Source organism: Esox lucius, chromosome 9 (assembly GCF_011004845.1).
Source record: "Esox lucius isolate fEsoLuc1 chromosome 9, fEsoLuc1.pri, whole genome shotgun sequence".
Lineage (NCBI taxonomy): Eukaryota > Metazoa > Chordata > Actinopteri > Esociformes > Esocidae > Esox > Esox lucius.
Genome location: NC_047577.1, coordinates 15,520,085 through 15,529,149, shown reverse-complemented (window position 1 = coordinate 15,529,149; position 9,065 = coordinate 15,520,085).

The window sequence follows — 9,065 nt, the reverse complement described above, 5'->3', positions numbered from 1 at the left end:
TCTGTCCCTGAGTATTTCCACAAATAAAATGAGACATTATGTGACTGGGTCTAAATGGAATCAAGCCATGAAATAATAGATGTTTGATATTTGCAATGTTCAATCATTTATTCACCAAATTGTTATATGACAGTGTTATATAACTCATACTCAAGGTAACAACATTTAACCAACATTATAATCAGTAGCCAGCTGGTAGCTTCCTCCTGCATTTATTGTTATATTATTTTTTTTGATTAACCCTTTTTCTATGTTTTCCGTGTCTTGCACAATCTTCCTTCATTGCTCATTTAAAATTGCCATTTGCACTGTATTTGCTTTCATTGCGAATCAATACATTCCACTTGTAATATACATATATAAAATGTCCTGCCCTCTTCTAATTGCATGTCTAGTTATATGCTTACTGCATTTTGTTGTACTGCTCAATGTCAACGTTTTAATTAATCTAATCTTCTGGCAGAAAAATCTGATCCTTATGTACGACTTGGCCCGACATTAATGCACTGGTAAATATGGAAATGAAAGTGAAAAATGTACGAACAATGGACTTTTAAAATGATAACCTTGGATTAGCAAACACAATGCGCCATTGGAACACAGGAGTGATGGTTGCTGAATGTGCCTCTGTACACCTATGTAGAGATTCCACTGAAAATCTACCATTTCCTGGCTACAATAACCATTTACAAAATGTACAATATCTTCACTGTATTTCTGACCACTTTGATGTTATTTTAATGGGGAAAAAGTAGCTTTTCTATTTTTACCATTGATGATGCAGCATTTTCTTACTAATGTATTTAGCTATTTACCTGGTGGTGGTTTTTGTAACTTTTGGACATTTATGAAAGAAACAAAATTATATAATCATTTGATATTTGAGGGAACAACACTCCTCTTGAAACACCTGCCAAACCTATGAGTTCCTTCTTCAGAAAATATTTGGCAGTTTGTACAGTAAATACCCCATACTTATTTATTTTGTTGTTAGGGGGAACATTTAGATGCTATGATTCCCACCAGCAGTTAAAGCAGACCTGGCAGATGTGGAACAGATTTATACTGAGTTGAAAAGTGTGAGGACAAAAAGCAATTCAGTGAGGGGTTATTGAATTTTATATTATGATTGCATCATGATTGAATTACACATCAAACTATTCAACAACAACTTTGTTGACTTTGTTGTTGTCATGGCATTTGAATACATTTTAATGTTATAATAATAACCTTTATTTATATAGCATCTTCCATACAAAGAATGCAGCTCAAATTGCTTTACCTCAATGAAATCACAGAGATAAAAACAAATTTAAAACAAATAAAAGTCAAGGAAAATATAAAAGCAAACAAAGAAAACAAACATTATCAAAATATTAAAGTGTATTGGATAAAATGCTATAACCCTTTGCATAAAGCATTTAGGGCATAATATAGACAGTGTCGGGTATGTCTTGCGAAGGGGTTAATCGTAGGCTAAAGTAAAAAGGTTTTTAACAGCTTTTTAAATATGTTGATAGATGACACTTCCCTGATCTTTTCTGGTAATGTTCCAAAGCTTTGGTGCATAGTTAGAAAAGGCTGCATATCAAATATTTCTACAGTAGAGAGTCTGTAAGATAGGCTGGTCCTAGGCCATTTAGAGTATTATAAACAAGCATGAGGACCTTAAAATCAATCCTGTAGCGAATTCCAGAAAGGGGGTGGTGTGTATTTGCCTCTTTGTTTTTGTTAAGAATCTCGCAGAGTTCTGGATGAGTTTAAGCATTTCTAAAGGCTTTCTTGGAATACCTATGAAGAGGGGATTGCAGTAGTCCAATCTAGATGTAACAAATACATGAATGAGCTTTTCTGCATCTTTCAGGGTTATGAAGAATCTTACTTTGGCAATATTTCTAAGGTGAGAATAAGTGGTTTTTGTCACCTTGTTCAGATGGGATTTAAAACAGGTCAGTGTCTATGATGACAACCAGACTCTGTACTACAGGCTTGATCAGGGGAGTCTTTGTGACAACTGCACCCTCAGCTGCTTCACCTCCCCCTGCAGCAGACAGACTCCAGCGTTCGACGTCACCGGCCTTCTGACAGCACCGTCCATCTCATCATGCATTTCACCTGTGTCTTGTTTAGCGCACCTGGTTCTCATCCTCATCATTCCCCCCAGTATATATGCTCCCTCTGCTCCCCCTGTCTTTGTGTGTTATTGTCTCAATGTTACAAAGAGCAGTGTTGCCCTTCGCATATATATCACTCTATTATTAAAAGATACAACAAAAGTATTACGCCGTTCTCCTGCTCCTCCTTGTTCCGCCCCGAAGACATGACAGAATAACACACCAAAAAGAGAGAAGGATATGGAGCCACAAGGAGCCACAGGCGAGGCGGGTGTTGCGGAGGCAGTCAAAGTACATTCTACAATGCTGGCCAGCCTAGGTGCCGCAATGGACACTGTGTTGAAAGCGGTGCAGCGCCTAGATCTGAGCCAGCAGAACCCCGCAGCACCGGCCGTCTCTCCGCCTCCCCAAGTTGCGCCGCCCAACATGGGGGCGATGCACATTCCGCTGCCCAGGGACTACGACGGGGCGGCGGACCGCTGCCAGGGTTTCCTGCTGCAATTGGACATCGCGCTCCAGGCGATGCACCCTGCGCCGACCAAAGCCCAGAAGATCTCCTCACTCGTCTCCTGCCTGTCCGGGAAAGCCCTGGAGTGGGCCACCGCCGTTTGGAACATCGAGCAGGCCACCCAGGGCAGCTACGCCGACTTCACCCGCCGCTTCCGAGCCGTGTTCGACCATCCTCACGAAGGGAGAGAGGCGGGTGAACGGCTGTTCCACCTACGGCAGGGGACGCGATCGGCGCAGGAGTTCACACTGGAGTTCCGGACCCTGGCAGCGGGATCGGGGTGGAACGAGCGGGCTCTAATCTACCACTATCGGTGTAGCCTTCGCGAGGACGTGTCCCTCTCCTTCGACCAACTGGTAGACATGTCCATCCGTCTCGACAACCTGCTGGCTGCCCGAGGACGTCCCGGAAGAGGCCCGCCCGTTCCACCCTGCCAACCAGACGCCGCCGTCCCCATGCGCTTTCGGGCAGAGGTCGGGGAGGACAAGTGCGGAGTGCCTCCAAGAGGAGACGAGGCCGTACAACCGCACCACATCGCACCTCCCTCCCCGAGTCGAGAGGCGACAGGCATGGCACTTCCGCAACACCCCAGGTAGCACATGCCCATTCACCACTTACCTCTTCCCTCTCTATGTGCACTGTCCCGGTTACGTTCCCCGGCTTTCCGTTGCTTTCCCAGTGTAAGGCGCTGGTAGATTCAGGCGCAGCTGAGAATTTCATGGATATGTCCTTTGCTCTGTGTTCACGCATACCCCTTGAGGTCCTCACTACCCCCCTACCCGTGAGAGCTTTGGACAGCCGGCCACTAGGGTCGGGTTTGGTCACCCGATGCACTGTCCCCCTCCTTATGGTTACCGGCGACCGACACAGCGAAACCCTTTCATTCCATGTGATCGACTCACCCAGATTCCCAGTCGTTTTGGGTTTCCCCTGGTTGTCCCAACATGACCCCGTCATCTCCTGGTCTAGTCAGAGTCTTTCGGGGTTGTCGCGGAAGTGTCAAGGTAGGTGTTTGGGTTTTTCCGTTGGCTCAACCTCGGTGGCAAGTCCAGACAGTGCTCCCGCCGTGCCAATTCCCCCCGAATACAGGGACTTGGCTGCGGTTTTTTCCAAGGCTAAGGCCACTGTGTTGCCACCACACCGGCCGGGGGATTGTGCGATAGACCTCGTTGACGGAGCCGCACTCCCGAAGGGTCACGTGTATCCACTGTCCCGCACCGAAACGGAGGCTATGGCCGCGTACGTTAAGGAAGCGTTGGAACAGGGTTACATTAGGCCCTCCAAGTCACAGGTTTCTTTTTTGTGAAAAAGAAGAACGGTGGTTTGCGCCCGTGCATCGATTACAGGGCGCTGAACAAGATCACCATTCCGTTCCGCTACCCTCTCCCTTTGATCTCTGCGGAGGTGGAGAGGATGCACGGGGCCCGCTTTTTCACCAAATTAGACCTCAGGAGCGCCTATAACCTGGTACGTATCCCGGGAAGGGGATGAGTGGAAAACAGCCTTTAGTACCACGTCCGGCCACTATGAGTATTTAGTAATGCCGTACGGGTTGATGAATGCTCCATCAGTCTTTCAATCCTTCATCAACGATGTATTCCGGGACATGTTGTGCGAGGGCATGGTAGTGTATATCGATGACATCTTGATATACACTGCCACCCGCGCCGAACATGTCTCGTTGGTGCGCAGGGTGCTTGTTAGACTGCTGGAGCATGACCTGTACGTGAAAGCTGAGAAGTGTCTGTTTTTTCAGTCGTCTGTGTCCTTCCTAGGGTATCGCTTTTCCAGCACAGGTGTGGCTATGGAGGAGCCTCACATTGACGCTGTGCGTAATTGGCCGACCCCAACCACGGTGAAGGACGTGCAACGATTCTTAGGCTTCTCGAATTACTACAGGAGGTTTATCCGGGGCTTTAGCCAGGTCGTGGCTCCGATCACCTCCCTTCTGAAGGGGGGGGCGACCCGGTTTTGCTGTGGGCCGTGGAGGCGGAGCAGGCGTTTGTGGAACTGAAACACTGTTTCACCACCGCTTCGGTCCTGGCCCATCCCGACCTGTAACACGCTCCGTCCCTGTGCCTTCTTCTCCCAGAAGCTCAGTGCGGCGGAGCGGAATTATGACATTGGTGATCGTGAGCTGCTGGCCGTGGTTCGAGCCCTGTCGGCGTGGCGGCACTGGTTAGAGGGGGCTAAACACCCTTTCCTCATCTGGACGGACCACCGAAACCTGGAGTACATGCGGGCAGCGAGGAGGCTGACCACTCGCCAGGCAAGGTGGGCTATGTTCTTCACCCGGTTTGTTTTTACTCTTACTTACAGGCCGGGGAGTAAGAACGTCGGGGCCGACGCACTGTCCCGCCAGCATGACACGGAGGAGAGGCCAGTGGATGATGCTCCCATGCTCCCGGAGTCGTGCATCGTGGCACTGGTGGTATGGGAACTGGACGCGGACATCGCTAGAGCGCAGCGTGACGAGCCCTCTCCGCCCACATGCCCTGAGGGTCGTACGTATGTGCCGGCGTCTGTCCGCGACCGCCTCATCTACTGGGCGCATACATCTGCCTCCTCCGGTCATCCTGGTATCGGGCCAACGGTGCGCGCCTTGGCCGGTAAGTACTGGTGGCCCACTTTAGCCAAGGACGTGAGGGTGTACGTCTCTTCCTGCTCGGTGTGCGCCCAGAGTAAGGCACCCCGGCACCTACCTGTGGGCAAGTTGCACCCCTTGCCCATTCCACAACGACCATGGTCCCACCTATCGGTTGATTTCTTGACTGATCTTCCCCCTTCACAGGGCCATACCACCATCTTGGTCGTTGTGGATCGGTTCTCCAAGTCCTGCCGCCTCTTGCCTCTGCCCGGCCTTCCTACTGCCCTACAGACCGCGGAGGCCCTGGTCACACACGTCTTCCGGCACTATGGGGTGCCCGAGGACATCGTGTCTGACTGGGGTCACCAGTTCACGTCTAGAGTATGGAAGGCCTTCATGCAGCACCTGGGGATCTCGGTCAGCCTGACCTCGGGCTACCATCCCCAGTCCAACGGGCAGGTGGAACGGGTAAACCAGGAAGTGGGCAGGTTTCTCCGATCCTACTGCCAGGACCGGCCGGGGGAGTGGGCAGAGTTTCTGCCTTGGGCAGAATACGCTGTCAACTTTCTGCACCACTCCTCCACGGGCATGTCACCTTTTCAGTGTGTGCTGGGTTACCAGCCGGTCCTGGCACCCTGGACACCGAGCCAAACCGGTACCCCTGCGGTGGATGACTGGTTCCGGCGGGCAGCGGGCACGTGGGAGGCTGTGCAGGCTCGCCTCCGGCTCACTGTCTGCCGCCAAAAGATCTTTGCGGACCGCCACCGCAGGGAGGCCCCAGTGTATCGTCCGGGCGACCGGGTCTGGCTCTCGTCCAGGAACCTGCCCCTCCGCCTGCCCTGCCGGAAGCTGGCCCCGCGGTTTGTGGGGAGAGTCAACGCGGTGACATATCGTTTACGCCTTCCCCCGACTAATGTATTAACCCCTCGTTTCATGTGTCTCTCCTCAGGCCGGTGGTGGCTGGTCCCCTTCAGGGGTGTGAGGTGCGGGAGGTCCGTGTCCCCCCCACCCCGGACATCGAGGGGGCCCCGGCGTACTCCGTCCGCTCCATCATTGACTCGAGGTGCCGGGCGGGGGGCCTCCAGTACCTCGTGGAGTGGGAGGGGTACGGCCCGGAGGAGCGGAGCTGGGTTCCGGTAAAGGACGTCCTGGCTCCCGTCCTCATCCGCGAGTTCCATCGGCGTCGTCCGGATCGCCCTGCTCCGCGTCCCATGGGTCGGCCCCGGGGCCGGTGTCGTCGCGCGGCTGGGGCCGCGTGTCAGAGGGGGGTTCCAGTCAACTTTCCATTGTGACTCTTTACAAACTAGAATTTGCCACAATAAATTGAAGACGAGTATGGTAATGTATTAGTTCTTCTAGCGAAAAAGACTTCAATAAGGACATGTTTCACGTTGCAGCCCCCTGCCGTTTTTCTGGACTGCCCGGGTCAACCGAAAATCGCATTTGATGGGTTGGAGCAGTCTTGACTAAGACAAAACTGGAGAAGAACAGACTGTCGCTTTGGCTTTGCGCAGTCTATCGGATGCTGAGAGGAAATACTCAGTTGTTGAGAAGGAAGCACTAGTCTGTGTCTGGTCTGCTGAGAAATGGCGTACATGGCTCAGGGGAAGGAAATGTCTACTACGTACGGATCATCAAATGCTGACAACGCTCCTGACTGCCAAAGGTAACAACCGGGCTGGCTTACGGATAGCCAGATGGTCTGCCCACCTGATGGAGTTTGACTTTGATGTTCAGTACAGAACAGGATCTTTGAACTATGTTGCTGAGTGCCTTTCTTGACTTCTGCTTCCGGAGACTGACACCGCATACGCAGAGAATGTAGAATCTGTCGCCACTATTCAGACTGACCTAAGTGCTATTTCTGAATAAGTCTTCCAGTCTGCAATGCTGTGCCTGCCCTGTGCTCACAAGGCTACGTGCTCAGATTCAAAAGGTCTGGCCCTTGCAAAAGAAAGCAATTGACCCTGATAACCGTTCTATCTGACATAGAGAATGTATGGGGTATTGACCCGAGGAAAATGAGATACACCAGACCCAACAACACAGATGAGCTGAAGGCTGCTATCAAAGCAACCTGGGCTTCCAAAACACCTCAACAGTGCCAGAGGCTGATTGTCTCCATGCCACGCCGCATTGATGCAGTCATTTGTGTAAAAGGAGCCCCGACCTTTTTACTTTAGGAGCCCCGACCTTTTTAATTTATGCACTCAAGTATTGAGTGCATAAATTAACATACTAAGGAAACCTTTGTAGGTCTTTTGAGTTACTTAGCTGATTTGAGCTCTTCTCTGGTCGACATGTCTGTATTATAAATTTTTTCTTTTAATATTTTGAGATACTGAATTTTGATTTCCATTAGCTGTAAGACTTAATCATCAAGATAGAAATAAAAAAGGCTTGAAATGTTTCACTTTATGTGTAGTGAATCTAGAATATATGAAGGTGTCAGTTTTTGAATTATGGGGGGAAAATGAACTTTTCCACATAGATTTATTTTTTGAGATGCACCTGTAGTATGTAATGTTCCTCAGATACATGATCACCAAGCCTGAAAACGAATTTTCTGCCTATAATGGAAGATCGAATCCAGCTGTGGACACCTTTTGAGACCAACCCAGTGTTCAAGACAATCTAAAAAAAACGTGGTCAGTGGTGTCGAAAGCTGCACTCAGGTCCAAGAGGACTACGACTGAGACTTTGTTTGCATCCATGCTAAGTCTTAAATCATATACTATTTTGGTTAGAGCTGTTTCTGTGCTGTGATTTGCTCTAAAACCAGATTGAAACTTTTCCAGAATGTTGTTATCATTTAGAAGTGTGTTGATTTGGTTAAAACAACTTTCTCAAGGACCGTGCTTAGAATTTGGATGTTTGAAATTGTTCTATAGTTGCTTAGGACCTCAGAGTCTAGTTGTGGTTTCTTTAGAAGTGGCTTTACAATAGTTGTTTTATAAGCATCAGGGAATATTAGATTAAATTAAATGCAACTTAATTATCATTGAAGAGTAGAAGTACAATACAATGAAATGCAGTTAGCATTCTAGATGTACAAACGAGGCAAATAAAGGACAAATGTAGTAGGTTAGCATGAGCAACCAGGATGCATAGATAGCAGCATTAACGTCCCCGAGGTAGCCACGTGTATAACAACTGTTAAAAAAGAAAAATGCAAGCCCAATGGCAATTCTAAATGTGCAAAGAGGCAAATTGAATGTACAAGGTGCATGTGCCACTGAAATGCAGAGATTGCAGCGGTGAGGTTCCTGAGGTAGACATGTACCTGCAACAACTGAAAAACATTCATTATCAGGCTTGCAAGGCAGTGTCAGAGTAGTACAAGGGAAAAGTGTAACAAGGACCTGAGAGTCAGGGGTGTGTGGTAAGTGATGGGTCAACAGAATTCAGCAGGGTTACAGTGGATGGGAAGGAACTGTTCCTGGTCCTGCTGATTCATAACCGAAGAGACCTGTACCACCTGCCTAATGGAAGGAGGACAAACAGTTTGTGGCATGGGTGTGAAGGGTCCCTGATGATCCCACGTGCACTGCGCAGACACCGCTTGCGCTGAAGGTCTGCGAAGGCAGTAAGCTGGGCACCAGTGATGTGCTGGGCGGTTTTCATCACTCGTTGCAAGGCATTCTGGTCGGCTATGGAGCAGCTGCTAAACCACACTGTGACGCAGTTTGTCAATGTTCTTGATTGTGCAGTGGTTAAATTTCACGAGGTCGGACCTTCTTCAGCCTCCTCAAAAAATATAGATGTTGCTGTGCCATTTTGACCAGAGCTGAGGTGTTGAGGAACCAGGAGAGGTCCTCTGAGATGTGGATACCCAGGAATTTGAAGCTGGACACGC